Source organism: Hibiscus syriacus, unplaced genomic scaffold (genome assembly GCF_006381635.1).
Source record: "Hibiscus syriacus cultivar Baekdansim isolate YM2019G1 unplaced genomic scaffold, ASM638163v2 tig00110174_pilon, whole genome shotgun sequence".
NCBI lineage: Eukaryota > Viridiplantae > Streptophyta > Magnoliopsida > Malvales > Malvaceae > Hibiscus > Hibiscus syriacus.
The window spans coordinates 2,607,390-2,627,101 of NW_024062612.1; the positions used below are offsets into that span (position 1 = coordinate 2,607,390).

Consider the following 19,712-nt stretch of genomic DNA (forward strand, 5'->3'; position numbering starts at 1 on the left):
ATCCGTCCCGTTGCCACTCCTAACTAAATGGTGGTAATCCAAAGAATCTGAAAAAGTCGTCGGATTCACAATTAATGGTGGTCCCTTAGTGGTTGTTCCTTATTCCCATATGTAATGGGACAAGGAGAGATAAGATAGTAGACTGCCCTCAACACCAAATTAAAAACAACTTAAAGACCTCCGAATTATGAAATGTGGACTTGATCCACAACCTTAACAACCCAACGATCAAAACTTCTCCTAAATCCCTAACATGCACCGCATTGATTGAACTCTCTCCCGCACCAAACATTTTTCAGCTTTCCAAGGGTTTTTCGTTGACCTTTTTTTCAACAGTTCCCTCTCAGAGAACTCAATCTAGACCGTCGATTCACCCTTCCCCATCAAACCACACCCAACAGCCAGATAACAAAGTACGACATTCCTTAAAAGCCAGTTTCCCTTCATTTCCTCAATCTTTTTCAAGCCGCAAAATCTAAAAGATCGAAGACTCAGAAGCAAAGAAGCGACGCGATGGAGAAGGAAAGAGAGCAACAAGTTTATTTGGAAACACTCACCGAGCAAGCTGAAAGATATGACGGTAAATATTTTGGTGGATCTCTCTATTTATTTGTGACTTTATTTATCCTTTATTTATCTCTGATTTGATTGATTGTCTTGTTTTGTTTTGTTTCGTTTTGTCTTTGTTACTTGGTTTCTTGCTTGATCTGTAGTTTAGAGTATAGTTAAGGCTTTGATTCTGATTCGATGATAATATACTGAAAATGGGTGATGAAGTTGAGACTTGAGAGGGAAAGTAAAGTGTTTGTATTTTCTTTAGTTACAATTTAAAAGAAAAAAAATGTAGCAGTAGATGAATACTAGCTTATCTATGCATAAAGAAGTCCGATTTGGTAGTGCAGTTGCTAGTATTTTTCACTAATTAAAGTTAAAAAAACTATTGAGAATTGAAATGCTTGATTTTTAATTTCATGCGAAATTATTATGTTTGAATTGTTTTTGTTTTCTAAGTTATTGCTCATATTTTAATGAAAACGGGGTTTTCTTTGTTATTAACTTGTGCATTATAACAATTTTTGAAGAAACAAAAGACAAATTAGCATACGCATATATTTATATAAACATTCTCCGTGAAGAGATGTTGAAGCTTTGCCTTTTATAAAGAAAAAAAAATTGTAGGGCTCCTTTTCTAATTTGTCGTAACTTCAGCGCATTTGGAATCCTTTTGAACTGTAAAACAACTTACTATTTCAGAGATGATTGAGGCAATGAAGAGTGTTGCTAGGTTGGATGTTAAGCTTACTCTGGAGGAGAGGAATCTGTTATATGTGAGATATAAGAATGTGATCGGAGCAAGAAGGGCATCTTGACGGATATTGTCTTCAATTGAACAGAAAGAGGAGGCCAAGGGTAATGAACAAAATGTGAAGAGGATAAAGGAGTACAGACAGAGGGTTGAAGATGAACTTGCAAAGATATGCAATGATATACACTCTGTCATTGATAAGCGCCTCATTCCATCTTCATCGACAGGGTAATCAACTGTTTTCTACTATAAGATGTGAGGATCATCTTACCTTTATGTTTTATAGGAGGTGTAAGTATGAATATATCCTTATTTTTTGCCCTTTCTTTTACAAGAAAGGAGATTATTTTCGTTATTTGACAAAATTTAAGGCAGGAAATGATAGTAAAGAAGCTTCTGATCAGTCACTTAAGGCTTTTGAGGTGTGTGAAACAACCACCCCTCCCCCAAAAAATAATATTTTACTCTGTTTTTTATTTTTCATTCATCAACCCTCGTATTCTATTTTGATTTTGTACCAGAAGTTGGGCAGTATTTATTGTTATTTATATTGTAGGCTGCCACCTCCACTGCAAGTTAAGATTTGCGTCCAACCCACCACATTAGACTTGGCTTGGCTTTGAACTTCTCCATTTTGTACTATGAGAAATTTAATTCTCCTGAGAGGTTAGAAATTAGAATGTGTGTCTCTCTCTCATAATGCAGTTATGCACACCTACAAGTAGATTACTTGAAATTTGTTTTCATTTGAGAGGAGAATGATAACAATGTTAATATTTCCTTTCATTTTGTGGTAGTTTCAGAAATAATTTCCTTGGTTATATTTGTCGTTTACTAATTTAGTAATTATAGATGAAGCATGAAGCTATGATATGAGTTCCACTTTAGCAGCTAGTGTCATTCTAATGTGATACAATATCTGAACAGGACTTGTCATCTGGCTAATCAAGCATTTGACGAGGCTATTGCAGAGCTTGATAGCCTTAACGAAGAATCTTACAAGGATAGCACCCTTATTATGCAAGCTTCTCAGGGACAGTCTCATCTTATGGACCTCAGATCTTCCAGAGGAAGGAGGTAAATTCTTTGTGTGTGTATCTGTTTAATAAGTGAATATATATGTATGACAACATTCTTATTGATATGATTTACTTTTTGTCCGACTGGATTTATGTATTTATGGTTGGTTTCAAGGAGCATGATCTCCTACTAAAATACTAATTACCTTCTTGATTATACTAGTAATTTCTATTTGTCTCTCGCATATGATAACCTCCTTTTTGCAAATTTGTTATTTGATATTCCAGGTGAGCAATCAAAAGCAGATGATCCTCAGGCAGAGGTAAGAAAATGTTGAATTTTGAGAAATTTTTAAGTTGGACTGATCTTTGATAAACTGCCTATTTCTATCTCTAGCATATTAGATGTCTATGGTGGTGCATATCTTAATTGCTTTCTTCATGTTTCTATTTTGCTTTTGACAAATAATTTTTTTTCTTGTTCGATATCTTAGTAGAGTTGATTGGATGAAAGAGTATTCTTTTAAGATTGGACTTGCGAGGTAGGAAAGGCTTGCTGGTTGCTGCTAGAGTGACCTGCTTTCAACTCATGGTAGTAGCACCAAGATTTGTGACCTATGGCATGGTCAATTTGTTCATAAGATGTTTTCAGACAACTGTTATTCTATGTTCTCTTCTGTTTAAAGTATAATTGAATCTGTTATGTTAGTCTTATGACCTATTTTCTTGTGTTCAATTTTTTTGTTGTCTTAGCATGTTTTCCTTATATTTCCTAATGATGCACACTACAGTTTTTCATTCTTTAGTTTAGTACTTGGATTTGATCATAAACATAAATTTCCAATTCGTTTGAGAAGTTTTCTGAACCAGGGGATTGAGTAGAAGGGTCTTATTTTGTGCTTGAACCTTTCGCAAAATTAATGGCATGGATCAATGTTTAATCTCAAGCATCAATATTTTGGCATTAATGCACTTTGTAGGTTATAAAATCCTTGGCTTTTTTTAACCTAATTGTGAAATGAAAAATGTAACCATAAAGTTACCCAAAGAAAGAGGAAAATGTAACCATTAACATAATTCTCGCTAGAGATAATGATCTCGACAGACAGTTTTTGATTACCTGTAGCTACATTAGGTCTCGAGCAACCTGGTATCTTAATTGTTTGCAAATGGTGAGAGATTGATACCATGAATGAAATTCATTTGTGGAGTTTGAATTTTACTAAAGAATCATTTCCTCGTAAGAATTGTTCCAATGGTTCCTCTTAACAATAAAACTAAGCATTCGATGTTCAGAAGAAAAATGGAAGGGCAGCATCAAACAGGGACTCTCCTTTAAAATGACTTAATAGATTGTGTTCTCTTACATTTTCTGATGGGCATAAAAAGGGGAGAAAAACATGCACAAAACCTCGGCGGTCTGCTCTTCAGTGTCAAGGTTGTATCCTCCTGCTCCGTTGCAAGATAAAATATGGTTTTCATTGTTGGGAATGGGAGATAGGGTCGATGGAGGAGGCTGCCAATCAACTAGAAATGATTTCAAATGGCTATAATACTCGTTTGTCCCGCGTGCTTGATGGCAACGAAGCTGGAAATCATATGGAGGCGGCTGCAAATTGTTAGACAATGAGATTTTAAAGATTGAATAAAATAGGGTTTAAAACATTGAACTTCAATGTATTTCACTGATGACGATGGAATGCTTTTATAGGGGCTTTTTACCATGGTTATCAAAACCGGACCGGACCGGCCGGTTCAACCGGTTGAACCATGAACAGGTAGCCTGTCCGGTCCGGTTACCTCACAAAACCAGGCAGGCAATGAACCGGCTGAAAATCGGTAAAACCGGGGTGAACCGGCAAAACCGGTTTGAACCGCCAGTTCACTTTTTTTCTTTAAAAAAAAAATTAAACCAAACGACGTCGTTTGTTCAACAAGCCAAGTCAAATTCGAGTATTGCTGAGCTCGGCTCGAACTCGAAAACTTTAAAAGTAAGCTCAATTCGACTCAAAAACTCACGAGCTAAAAATTATCAAGTTCAACTCGAACTTGAAATATAATATTAAAAATTGAACTCGAAAAGGTTTGAACTCAAAAAAAATTTAGAAGTTCAATTGAAGCCTAAAATTTAAGCTCAATTGAAGCGAAAGAATAGTTCACTCTGTGCTCACCAAAAGGCTCTATGATTTTGAATGTCAAATTACCTCTATTATTTATAGAAGTAAGTTGGGATGCTCTTCTATGTTTCTTAGCCATGTGGGATTGTTTTGTTCTCATATTTTTTCTCTTTAAACTTTTGGGATGCTCTTCTATGTTTCTTAGCCATGTGTGATTTTTTTTAAATTAAATCAAATGACATCATTTGTTATGATTTTTTAAGCCCCAAATTTATTTTTTTGGTTATAGTTATATAATTATATTTATTATTTAATATGTTTTACCTTAAATATTATGTTGTAGTTGATTTGAATTATTTTGTTTCACTTGATTTTATGGTTTTTAATTTATATATGTTATGACTTGTGATATTTTTATACATTTTAATATTGTAAACTTAAAAAAAGTATTACATATATATTAATATTGCTTTGAATATTATGTAAAATTAAAAAAAAATTATTTTATATAAAATCCAGTTCAACCGCGGTTGAACCAGTGAACCAGTACTTTCACTGGTTCAATGTCCAGTCCAGTTTTAAAAATATTGCTTTTTACACGAGGAAATGATGAAATACAAACCTAACAAATATTCGATTATGGAATGTTCACTACTAACAATCTTACGGAAGGTGAAATCAGGTGACATCAGCATCCAGCTCACCACTAATCACCATATATGTCAACATGCTCTTTACTCCTTGAATTGTTCTTCTCTTCGACAACCTGAAATTTTTGGTGAAAGATTGGAAATCTCGATTTAGCCAACGGCTTTGTGAGACCATCAACAGTTTGAGAATGAGATGGAACATAATTGCCTTTCAAGGTATTATCAGCGACCTTTTTTCTAACAAAATGGACATCAAACTCAACATGCTTCAATCGTGCATGGAAGACATGATTAATACTCATGGAGACAACGCTAGTGTTGTCACTCTAGACTACTGCAAGTTTATTTTGAGAAATAGATGTCTAACAACACACTTTTAACCAAACAAACTCCAAAACCGTATCAACAATGCTACCATACTCGACCTCTATGGTGGAACTGGAGATGGATTTCTGTTTCCGAGACCATCATGAGACTGGATTATCACCGAAAAACACACACGACCCGGAGATCAAGCATCTATCATCAGGATTTCCTGCCCAGTCAACATCAGCAAAGGCTACTATGTTGAGTGGTTGACTAGAAGATCGAAATACCAAAGTCTAACGTCTCTTTCAAGTAACACAATATGCGTTTAACTGCCATCCAGTGAAGTTGACAGGGACAATGCATGTACCGAGTTACTCGTCCAATGCTGAAGACGATATCTGGCCTGGTGTGACTGAGGTAAATGAGAGCCCGATCCACACTTCTATACAACTGGGCATCATCCAACGGAGCACCAACATCTTGGACCAGCTTGGGTGCGACTATCATTGGCGTTGGAACTGGCTTGGCATGGCTCATACTAGTTCTTTCAAGTAACTCAGTCATGAACTTACGTTGATTGAGCACCAGTTTGCCCGGTGACCGCCTCACCTCAATACCAAGGAAATAAGCGAGCTTCCCTAAATCCTTGAGCAAAATTTTGTCTCGAGAGCTTGAACCACTTTCTCGACTGCTTGAATTGAGTGGCCAGTGGCAATAATAACATCGATGTAAATCAATACATACGTCAACCTATCATCGTTGTTTTGTATAAACAACGAGGCATCAATAGATGTGTGCTTGAACCCCACACTTAGAAGAAACTAACACAACTTAGAATACCACATTCGTGGTACTTGGCGAAGACCATACAACGATTTGTGAAGACGACACATAAGAGGAGATCCGTCAGCTGCATGCTGCACGAAACCAGGTGATTGATGCATGAAAACCTCCTCGTGCAATTCTCTGTTTAAAATGGCATTTTTTATATCAATTTGGCGAAGAGACCAACCATTAGAGACTGTTAACAAGATTACAACGTTCACAGTAGCTGCTTTGACTATGGGGCTGAATGTATCGCAAAAATGGGGACTAATTATCTGAGAAAAACCCTTAGTCACCAAACGGGCTTTATGCCTAGCCACCATGCCATCCGTATTGTGTTTTATCTTGAAGAGCCATTTACAACCCAGTACCATACATCCAGCTGGAAGAGACTCTAATGACCATGTGTTGTTCTCAACAAGGGCATGATATTCAGCTAGTACAACATCTTTCCACTGCAGTTGCTCAAGGGCTTGAGAAACAGAGACTGGAACGTCGACATCAGCTTCACCAGACACATCGATGGTTAACGCTTTTGGCTCAAAGGTTTCATGTTTACTTCTAGTAAGCTTGAGATGTTGATTTTGAACAGCTACTGGAATTGAGGGTGACTCATGTTAATATATGACCAAGCCCGAGGGAACACTTGATGCAGACCCTATGAGAGGTGTCGCTTCAGGCACAAGTATTGGAGCTGGAGACTCATGAGAAACCAATGGAGTTGTGTTCATAGGTGCACCGTTAGAGTTAGAAGGAATAAAAGATGAGGAACATGAATTACGATCATCATGTAACCAAGGAAAAGCAGTCTAAATGGAAGTTCCACACAATTGAGCAGCATCGGGAACAATAACTAGATTAGACGACTTAGTAGTAGACACACCATCGCTAGGGACTGAAGTGGCAGGAACGCTTCCAAACTGAAAAACACGCTCATCGAACACAACGTGACGAGAAACAAAAACCATACCATTCGGGGCCATGCATGTATACCCTCGATGTTGCATGTTGTACCCTAAAAACACACACGGTGTTGGAAGTAAAAGTCAAAATTGGGGGTTGGAAATCAAGTCAAAATTCAGCCAACAATTGTTGATAGTTTCCATCGAAAATTGCAAGTGGATTTGTCTAATTTAGGGGCATCGAAAATGGGCAGAAATTGTTAAAAATGAAAGGGTAAAATCTCATAATTAATCCCTGGAGTTTAGGATATTTACAAGATTAAGTCCTTAAGCTTCAACTATAAATACCCTAGCTCATTTAGCTTCAAAATCATCCCAAATCATATTTCTTTATCCCTATATTAGAGAGCTTTCTTGTGAGTTATGAGTGTTTTGTAAACACTTGTAAATTTTCTCTCTTTAGTAAAAGATCTGCAGTAGTCCGGAGACATAGGCAAAATTAGCTTAACTCCGTTATCAATTTCGGGTATTATTTTTCCGCTTTTATTTCGCATTCTCACTAATCTGGTTATAGGGAAATTACTCGTTCTCGTTTATTTCCCAACAATTTGTATCATGAGCTTTTCGTTGTGAATTTTGTCAATTTTTATGCGAGGTTACTATTCACATAAATAGTGAAATTTTGTCGGTGATACGAGTTTGTCGACGGAGGTGTTCTAATACACGGTGGTTCACGAAAATTGTCAGAAATAATCCAAATGAAGCCATATTCGAGTGGGAGCGATGGCTTTGAGAAACGAAGTTGATGAGCTCAAGAGAGAGTTGCTTATATGCAAGGCAGAAATGAGTGAATAGGATGCGTTCAAGACCTTCTTGGAAGGACTTAGACCAGGGGCGATGCTCGGGGGAGAGCAAGGTGATGCCTAGAGACTTTCGGAAGCTATAGCTATAGTCAGAAAGCTGACTGAGCGTGCAGATATCAAGCCAAGCAATGATGTATCGTCTATGCCCATGTCCAGGTATAGTGGCAATGGTGGGGGAGATCGAGGAAAGGTGCAGCGGGGAGATGGTAGAGAAAGCTCTTCGAGTGGCCAAGGCGAGCCATCGACTGTTCGTAGCCAATGAATGCCATCGGGAAAGAATGACAAGGCTAAGACCGGTGCAAAGAAGAAGGCGAGCAAGGAAAAGCTTAAGTGCTACTTCTGTGATGGTCCTCATTTGATTAGAGGATGTCCCGAGAAACGTCGCCTTACAACCCTCATAAAGAGGATGAGAGAATAAGAGGTAGCGAAAATTGGCACGACCATAAGTGTTAAAGCTGCCAAGCCAGGAAAAAGACTTGGTTCGATTGAGGGGATCAATGCGGCCAAGCAAAGATCGAGACAAGGCAGGGCTGTTGATGTTGAGGCGTCGAACCCAGAAGGAAGCCCGATACGATTGTGGGTGTTCAAGCAATCAAGTTAGGGGCAAGCCTTGATGAGGCTACATGTTCCAAAGTAGCCAAATCGATGGGAAAGGATGGTACGACTACAAGTTCTCAAGTAGTCAATCCAAGAGCGAGGTGTGGCGAGACTGCAGGTGTCAAAGCAGTCGAGCACAGAAAAGGACTCGGTGTGATAACGAATGATAAAGCCATCAAGCCGAGGGTGCAAAGTGAGCAAGTTCGCTAATAGTATGCCAGGATGGAGGCATGGTCCAAGTTTAGGCGTCTCAGGCATAAAGTGACACTTAAGGAGTATGTGAGCAGATTCATAAGACTTATCCTCAAAGTCCCAAGTCTGACTGAAGAAGATGGATTTTTCACCTTCATGTTCGGATTGAAGCCGTGGGCAAAGAAATTGTTGGAGCGAAGGGAAGTCAAGAATTTTCTAAATCCTTCACAACCGCCGAGTCCATCAAGGAATTTGGAGTCAAGGAGAACAAGACTTCCAAAGCAAAGCCAAAAGTCGAGGGTAGCGGCAAGAGATTTCGCAATGAAGGCCAGTCAGAAGATGAGGAAGGTTGTTCCTCGAGTGGCAGAGAAAGTCCACTCAATGATGAACCAGATGGTGGACCTGGTGAAGATATGTGCAGTCTTGGCACAAGTTCAAGTTCCAAAGATGCTAAGCCGAGGGTAAGAGTCGAGCAAACGAGGGTGCACAGACTTAATATGACATAAGTGTTTCGAGACTACCCGAGGGGAGTCGAGTCATCCAAGGTGATGGATAAGTCCAGGATCGAGTTGTCCAGAGAAGAGGACGAACCCAGGATCGAAGAGGCATTGAGACTTGGCTCAATAAGGTTCATTTCTGCCAAAGCGAGTAGAAGCCAAGTGCAAGAAGAGTTGCCTGTGTCCAAGGAGATTGTCGATCATGTTCGTGTAGAGAACATGGCTTCAGATACCATCTTAAGATAAAGGTCGAAGCAGGGGCTTGCCGAGGATGTTCAACTGAGGAACAATCCTTCAAAGATTAGTGGACAAGAGTCGAAGAGAGCCAAGACGTTGAGGGACAAGGAAACCACGGAGAAACTGCCCAATAACAAGTGGGTTTACATGACAGTGACTACGGACAAACTGAAGTTGTGTTCAGCTTCAGTTGGCATGATATAGTAACAAGAGCATAAATGCTACTGCATCAATCGAGGTGTGAAGAAAGATTAAAATCAATCTTCAAGTGGAAAATTGTTGGAAGTAAAAGTCAAAATTGGGGGTTGAAAATCAAGTCAGAATTCAGCCAACAATTGTTGATAGTTTCCACCGAAAATTGCAAATGGATTTGTCAAATTTAGGGTGCACAAAAAATGGGCAAAAATTGTTGAAAATAAAATGGTAAAATCTCATAATTAATCCCTAGACTTTAGGGTATTTACAAGATTAAGTCCTTAAGCTTCAACTATAAATACCCTAGCTCATTTAGCTTCAAAATCATCCCAAATCATATTTCTTTCTCCCTATATTAGAGAGCTTTCTTGTGAGTTATGAGTGTTTTGTAAACACTTGTAAATTTTCTATCTTTAATAAAATATCTGTAGCAGTCTGGAGACGTAGGCAAAATTGGCTGAACTCCGTTATCAATTTCGGATATTATTTTTCCGCTTTTATTTCGCATTCTCACTAATCTGATTATAAGAAAATTACTCGTTCTCATTTATTTCCCAACACACGGTTGATAACAAGATTTGAGTTTCTTTGCATGAACGGGTCTGAGATGCAAGAAACATCTGCACCCAAACACTCACAAATGACTCAAGTCAGGCTTAGCAACATAGAGTTGTTCAAATGGTGACGTCCCACATAGCACTTGAGTGGGTAATATGTTGATTAGATGTGCAGCCATTTCCACAACATAAAACCATAATCGCATTGGCAGCGAAGCACAAGCTAACAACATTAAAACAACCTCTATGAAATGGCGATGCTTTCGTTCGGCCATCCCATTCTACTAGGTCGTGTAAGGGCAGGTTAAACGATGCTGAACACCCACCTGAGATAAGAGCGAAGAGAGACTCTGATACTCACCGCACAGTTAGTTTGTAACACCTTGATATCTTAGGTAAACTGGGTTCGAATCAGTTGTTGAAATCATTTGAAAGCAGCGATTGCTTTATCCTTGGATTTGACTAAATAAAGCCACATATGACGGGAATGGGCATCCATAAACGATACATAGTATCGATAGTTGGTGTTGCCTAAATGCTACATCAAAGTGCAAGCATAAACTGTTAAATAAGTAATAAAGTAGTAACAAAATTGTTACATATATCAAATCCTACAGGGAGAAAAATTGATTACAGTAGAGTTCAAATGTATAGAAAAGATGGATTTGGTGATTAACAAACAGAGTAAAAAGAAGAATAGCAATATTATAGAAGAAGGAGAATGCTATGACAAACAAAGGAGCATTCATACCCATGAACCTAAGATGATGTTATACTAGGCTGCTAGTAAGATGATTATGTTGTAGTACTATAATTCATGAGTCGTGCAATGATTAATTAACCTATTAATTTCTAACTCTCATTAAAACTTCTTAGGTTCATAATTAACAAAGCATAATAGTGGCATCCTATATCTCTATAAGAATTTGTTACTCTCCTAATCAATAATACTGTAACAAAGTTAGCATTCAATCTCAATTAATTTCATCTCTAAAAATAATCAAAACAACATGCATACGATGCTATTATCTCTAATAAACATCATATAAAAGAACGCAACTCATAAACATAGTTCAAAAAAACAAAAATCATCTTCGAAACATTTAATTGAACACTTTATGTTTGATACCCAATAAAACAGTAAAATAATCATTCAACATTACAATAACGTTTCTCCCTTTCTCAAGTTCGAAATATGACAGTAAAGTTAAACCCCAATCGATCATCGTTGCTACATGGATGCTCTGTTGCTGCTATTGCACTCCCCAGTGAATGGACTAGGATGCCATCGTGGCTAAAAGAGGTGAGAAAATATAGGAGATGAAAGATTTGATGATCAAATGGTGAAAGGAGCGCTCCTATTTATAAGTTGAGAGAGTGGACCCTCAACCAATGATTTTCTTCCACAATTAAGGTGATTCTAGAACCTTGACAGCAACCCTCTTCCAGCTATACATTCTAAAAGGTTCCCCATTCTTCACCTGATGAGTCACCAGATGTTGTAAAACTGCTCATCATTCTAGCACAATATTGCAACACAACATCACCTACAACTTTAATCAATGTCCCCGTCATCAATGTACCCAATTCCAGCACAAAACATAAAAATTAAGCCAACAATCACCAACTTAGTCTCATCATGAAATGATATAAAAAAGGTAAAAAATAATCGTAATATACTTTTAATAATGCTAGAGTTCAAGCTAAACCTAGGTAAAAAGACATCTAAATGATAACTCTTTTTTAGAGTTATCAATTGCCATTAGAAGCACACTGAGCAGGTCCCAAAAATTAAAAAACAATACCAAGTCAAAAGGATGAGAATACACAGAAGTGGATTTGAAGAAAGGTAAACAGTGACTTTTTCCCATTTGGCAAGCCATACTCAAGTGCAACTCCTTTTTATTCAAATTACTTGAAAAAGTGACATTACATCCCTACAAACATGAAGTAAAACATCATGTGCTGGGTGACCCAGTCGATCATGCCACAAGGTATAGTCAGCAGGACCAGTCACTGTATGAGCCTCGTTTTATTCGACAAAGGTTGATGACCAAAAGTGTAAAGACCTCCATCTTCTCTGCCCAACAACACTGCACCGAACTTCTCATCACGAATGACACAATTTGAGTATGAAATTCAATATAGACTTGATTATCCTTAGTAAGCTTCGAAACCGAGATAAGATTCTTATCCATATTAGGAACAATAAGCATATTGTTAAGATTCAAAAAATGAGAACTAGTAAGTAACGATGACTGGCCAACTTTTGTTATTGGAAACCATTGTCATCACCAACAGTGGCCATACCAACCCCATGATAATAAATTCCATCACCAACATTTGACGCCTCAGTAGCTAAGTGATGCATAGCACCAGATTCAATGTACCATTGTCTAGATTCATCCTATACACCACAAGAGCCAGGCTTAGACCCAGCAACAACACAGGTAGCAGCAATATGTTAGTGCCCTTGAGGAGCACAAGCACAATCAGGAGCAATAACATTAGTGTTATATGAACAAACATGAGCTGGAGGATTGCCGTAAGATGAAGTGTTCCCGCTTGCAGTTACACCGGGAAAGGATTTGTCAAAGTGATACCAGCAACGATCCACGAAATGCCCGTTCTTGACACATAGTTGATACTACACACTAGCGCGACCCCTACCAAGACCACCTTGAGTACCTTGAGATCGACCACCACGAGAACCACCAGAGTGCAAGGATCGTTGAGAGGATGAACCAATTGTATCCTTAGAGTAAACAAGATTGGCACTGATGGACAACCTATCAAATTACTTGAAACTCTTCTGTTGTAGCTCCGTATCAATCAGAATGGAGACAACACCTTCCAGGGAAACAAATTCACGGCTGGTGGTAATGACCGTCACAAATGGACGATACTCAATCGATAACCCATTCAACCCCATGACAATATACTTACACTCAGATTCAAGAGTAACTACATGCGGCGATGGTTGAGTGATGAGTGTTTTATTTGGTTAATATTTTATTAACCCTTTTTATAGTATTAATTTGGGCTATTTATGTTGGATTCGGTGCAAGACTCTACTTTTTAGAAAACAACAATTAAAGAGTGAATTTAAGTAGATTTATCCTATTTTTTAGGAGTAGTCAACGCCAACTTTAATTAAAAGAACAATCTAGGCGCAAGTCTAATTAAATAATCCATTCAACAAGACCAAATGAGAAAAACAAGATGAACCACAATTCGTTAGGAATTAAAAAAGTTGTAATTAAATTCAGACATTTTAGATTTTATTATTTAATTAAATATGATTCTAGATTACTAGGATTTTAATTATTTATTATTAGGATTTTTAGTTCACTATTGATTAAGAATTAAGTGTTTTAATTTTCTTGAGAGTTAGTATTTTATTCTCATTATGATTATCTCAAAGCTATAAATACCCTCTAGGATGCTTGAGAAGACATGTTCATAATTCAATATAGAACTGATTTTGGTTTTTATTTTGTTTTAGATTTTTCGTTCAATAAAATTATTTTCTTCTTCACCTTTTCTCTCTTCCACACGCCAAGTATTAATTCTATCATACTTGGCTAAAATTTTACTTAGTCTATAGCTAATCTACGACTCAAACCGATCTCGTGAGAATTGCAGAAGCGCTTCATAACTTCATATTATTTCTTGATTTTCGGTAAAAAAAAATTAGAGGCAATCAGTCTTTTCTTTAAACATCTCAATAGCTTCAATCCAAAAGAGTGCACATTGGCTTGATCGACGTTATGATCTATAGTTGAGGAGGAGAGTCGGCTTGTAGCAAATTCAATTCTCTAATAATAAACTTAACGGTTGTCCGTTAAGAGAAATCAAGATCAAGTTCGATTCTCATTGAGACACCATAATCAAAGCAGGGGCTTTTCCAGTTCCTAAACCAACATTGGCGTTAACATCGATAGGTGTTGTTAATCCAAACAAGGGCTAGATTCCAAGGATTAACCTTGGAAAATTATTTCACCATAGAGAAGAGAAATTTACAAGAGTTAGACCTTGTAGACTGTAACCGACAAATATCTAAAGTAAAATCTATTTCAGTGCTCGAGACGGATTGAAGGAAAATGAAGCTAGAGGTTATCTCTCATCATAATTAATTTTTCTACAATTTACTTTTCATGCTTTCGTTGTTTTAATTTTATTTTATTTAGTTTACTTGATTATTCTAAACCCCCAATCTTTTTCATCCTTTTATTTTACAAATTTATTGGTTTAAGATCAAATCAAATCATAATTAGAAATTTTTGAATCATTGTGGACCGACACCTTTCTTCCCTCTATTACGTTTAAAGCATAATTATCTAAGAAAAAAAGATTAATTATTAGGCAATTACGACGCTTGTCAAATTAGCATCGTTATCGGGGATTCAGGAAAAAATTACTAATTAAAATTTGTTTTGATTTATGACCAGGAAAAATCCAAACGAACTAGTAGATTGGATACCTAATATCGAATCATTAGCTCAAAAAATACGCGCACATACACTACGAGAAATGAGACAACAAGAAGAAGAACAAAAAAAATCAAATCTAGAACCTAAATCAGAAACATCTTCTAACGTCGAGACCTTTTCTAACACCGAAGAAGACTTTAAAGAACCGATTCTAATGAATCAACAAACAATCCGAGAATTAGATGTTATACCTACCGAACAAAAACCATTATGAATCGCATTCTTTCATGATGAAACATTGTTTGAGCTAAAAACGGGTTTGATTCATCTGTTACCTACTTACCATAGACTGCTCAGCGAAAGTCCTCATAAACATCTTACTAAGTTTCATTTGGTTTGCTCTACCATGAAACCATATAGAGTATTTGATGATCAAATTAAACTTCCTGTCTTTTCTTTTTCTTTAGCTGATTCGGCTAAGGATTGGTTATTTTATTTACATCATAATTCTGTTCATACATAGGCTGATATGACTTGTCTTTTTCTTGACAGGTTCTTCCCTACAACAAAAGCGAGTGAATTAAGAAGGAAATTCTTAGGAGTACAACAAGCAATTGGAGAATCCTTATATGACTAATAGGAACGATTCAAGAAACTCTACGTAAGCTGCCCACGATATGGAATATCGGAGCAAACACTTCTTCAATACTTTTACGAATGACTACTTTCCTTGAAGATAAAGACGATAAATGCAGCTAGAGAAGATGCACTTGTTAAAATGATTCTGAACGCAACCAAAATTTTGATCTCAACTATGGCTACTAACTCTCAACAATTTGGCTCTATGAGTGAACCCACTCGATGGGTTCACTAGATAAGTACAATTTCATTGGAGAATAAAATTGATATATTAGTTGATATTGTTCAATATCTTGTTTTAGGTAAAATGACTACATCTATACTTTACGAAATATGCACAATGTCGGACCATCCCACGGATTATTGTCTGATGTTACAAGAGGACTTTGTCGTTCAAGTCAACTCAGATGGAAAATTTTTCGGCACCTCTCCAGAGATCATACAATCCTAACACAAATACCTATAATCTAGGGTAGAGGAACCATCCGAATTTCAGTTATGCACATAACCAAAGGGGTCCTCAACAACAAATATATCAACCGATGCCACTTCAACAACAGTAATACCAATCGTCAGAACCTTCTCTGGAATCCATTATTGAGAGGTTGGTACTTTCTCAAGAAAAGTTTCAAAAAGAATCGAAGTACATCTTCAAGACTTGGATAAACAAATGAGTCAACTGGATCAAAACATGGGACGCATAGAATCGTATGGAAAGTTACCATCTCAAACCAAGGTGAACCCATGAGAAAACGTTAGTGCCATCACATTTCGGAGTGGCACAGTGATCACGTCAATTCCTAAAGAAGTTCCTATAGATTCCAATAAAGATAGAAAAAGAATAGCCAAAATCCATGAGGAATCAAGAAGAGGTTCACGAAGAGGAGAAAGAAAAAGAAAGAAAAAAAACCCAAGAATAAAATGAGGAAGTAAACGCACAACCCCAGAGGAAAAAGAAAGATTCAACGCCAACTCCTTCTATAATATCTCCTTATACCACACCACATCTCTTTTCCTCTAGATTAGTAAAACGTGATAAACAAGCGGAGAAAAAAGAATATTCTTGATGTTTTCCAAAAGGTGGAAATTAATATCGCTTATTGAAGTAATCCGAAAAGTGTTGAAATATGCCAAATTTTTTAAAGAGCTTTGCACGAACAAAATGAGTCTTACAGACATTAAAAAGGTGAATTTAGGTGAAAATGTCTCAACTGTTTTTCAACGTAGGCTTCCACTGAAATTAAAAGACTAATGTATGTTTGTTATACCCTGCAAAATCAGCAAGGTAGATATTAAACATGCTAAGTTCGATCTTGGTGCTTCAATTAATGTTATGCTTTATTTTTTTACAACTCACTTTCAGTTAAGCCTTTGAAGGAAACTAGGGTAACAATTTAGCTCGCTGATAGATACGTCATTTATCCTGAACGTCTTCTTGAAAACGTTCTTGTGAAGGTAAATAAGTTAATTTTTTCAGCTGATTTCTATGTCATCGACATGGAAAATGATCGAACCACACCTCTTTTGAAATCTTTCTTGCCCACCCATTCTTAAGCACTACTCATACCAAAACTGATATTCATAGTGAAATTCTTACTATGGAATTCGATGGTGAGGTTGTAAAATTTGATGTTTATAAAACAATGAAGTATCCAAATAATGTAGGAAGCATTAATTTTGTTGATATTATTGAACCTTTGGTGGATGATTGTATTGAGACTGACTTGTCTAATGATTTGTCTAAAGAATTAGAAAATTACAATGAAAAGGGAGTTAGAAAATATATTTTCTATTCAATCCGATATGTGTCTAACTCTATCTAAATCTAAACTTTTATCTTCTATTTTGCAGGCACCATACATTGAACTCAAACAGTTACCAAATCATCTCAAATATGCATTTTAGGAGAAAACGTCACCCTCCCAGTTATTATTTCAAATAAACTTTCAAAAGAAGAAGAAGAGAACTTAGTGACGGTTTTACACGCACACAATGAAGCAATAGGTTGGACTATAGCCGACATCAAAGGGCTTAGTCTATCGACATGCATGTATAAGATTAAAATTGACGAAGGTGCAAAACCATCCTGAGAAGGATAAAGACATTTAAATTCTCCCATGATGGAGATGGTGAAAAAAGAAATTAAAAAACTTTTAGACGTTGACATCATCTATCTGATATCCGACAATAATTGGGTAAGTTCAGTCCATGTGGTTCCTAAGAAAACTGAAGTGATGGTAGTTGAAAATTCTGAAGGCGAACTAGTTCATACTCGAGTTCAAAATGGATGGAGAGTTTGTATCGATTACATGAAGTTGAATTCACTTACTCAAAAAGACCACTTTCCACTTCCTTTTATTTATAAGATGATTGAACAATTAGCTGGTTAATCTCACTATTTTTTACTAAATGGTTTTTCAAGTTTCTTTCAGATTCCATACGCACTAAAAGATCAAGAGAAAATGATGTTTACATGTACCTTCACTTATCGACGAATGCCATTTGGACTATGTAACGCCCCAGCTACATTCCAGAGATGCATGCTTAGCATATTTTCTGATTATGTAGAGAAATGAATTGAATTTTTCATGGACGACTTTACAGTATACGATAATTCCTTTGATAAGTGTCTCTTGAACTTAATCAATGTCTTAAAATGATGCCTTGAATATAACCTTGTACTTAATTATGAAAAATATCACTTTATGATCGATAAAGGTTTAATTCTTGGTCATGTTGTTTATGCTAATGTAATTTTGGTTGATAAGGACAAAATTGATATTATCCTCTCACTCCCATACCCCACGAATATGAGAGAAGTTTGTTCTTTTCTTGGACATGCAAGTTTTTATCGCATGTTTATAAAGAAATTTTCCAATATAGCACAACCGCTTTGCAAGATTTTACAAAAGGATACACCTTTTAAGTTCGACAATGAATGCAAAAAAGATTTCAACATCCTAAAGAGAGAACTTATTTCAGTACCTATAGTGCATCCGCTCAATTGGGATTATCCCTTTAAGATCATGTGTGACGGAAGCGACTTGACCGTAGGAGTCGTGATTGGACAGAAAATCGAAAAAGAGTCCCATGTTATTACCTAGACGTAAGTCAATGAAATTATTTAACTATTGAAAAAGAACTCTTTAACATTATTTGTTATTTAAATAAATTTTATTCTTATCTCCTTGGTACTAACATAATTGTTTATTATAATCATGTAACTTTGAAATATTTATTGAATAAAAAGGAGGCAAAATTGCGCTTAATCTGATGGATTTTACTCTTACAAAAGTTTAATCTTCAGATTAAATATAAGAAAGGCTGTGAAAATCTAGTGAAGAATTCCCTGAGGAGCACCTATTTTTGGTTCAAACAAGTATACCATGGTATGTTGATATGGTTAATTATTTAGCCACAAGAGTACTTTCATCTGATCTAAACCGTTCTGAGGTCAACCATATAAAACGAGAATCTAGATTTTATATTTTGGAAGATCCATATCTTTGGAAACATTACTCAAACCAGGTAATTCGTCGTTGTGTTCCCAAAAGCGAGGTAAATTCTATCCTTAATTTTTGTCATGGTTATTCTTGTAGAGGTCACTTTTGACAAAAAACCTGCACATAAAATTCTTGAATTTGGATTTTACTGGCCTAACATTTTTCGTGATACATATGTGTTCTGTAAATCTTGTGAAAAATGATAACTCACTGGTAATTTAAGTCGTCGTAAAGAGATGCCTCTTAATCCGGTACATGTTTGTGAAATATTTTATGTATAGGGGCATTAACTACATGGTTTCGTTCGTTTCATCTTTTGGAAATTGTTACATAATTCTAGTTGTTGACTACGTCTCGAAATGGGTAAAAGCTAAAAACAATCACAATAACAATGCTAAAACTACTGCTCAGTTTCTAAAGAATTTTATTTTCTCGTGGTTCAAAACTCCAAGGTCGATAATTAGTTATCGAGGGACACATTTTGTCAATCGGATCATCGAGGCATTAATGAAGAAATATAGAGTCACTTAACGAATCGCCATGGCCTATCATCCTCAAACTAATGGACAAGCAAAAGTTTCAAATCGAGAAATTAAATCATTTCTTGAGAAGCTTGTGAAACCAAATAGAAAAGATTGGACTTTGAAACTTAACGATACATTGTGGGCATATTGCACTACTTACAAAGGTCTCATTGGCATGTCTTCATATCACATAGTCTATGGTAAACCATGCCACTTACCACTTGAATTGGAACATTAAGCATGCTGGACAGTTAAAGAATGAAAAATGGAGATGGATGCAATTGGAGAAGCATGAAAATTACACATTCAAGAACTTGAAGAAATATGTCGCAATGTTTACGACAATG

At 36.5% G+C, this 19,712-nt stretch overlaps 1 pseudogene; it reads left to right on the forward strand.

Annotated features, from left to right (window-relative positions):
- Positions 1-264: 264 nt before the first annotated feature.
- On the forward strand, positions 265-3,077 carry LOC120216914 (annotated as a pseudogene).
- The last annotated feature ends 16,635 nt before the right edge of the window (positions 3,078-19,712 follow it).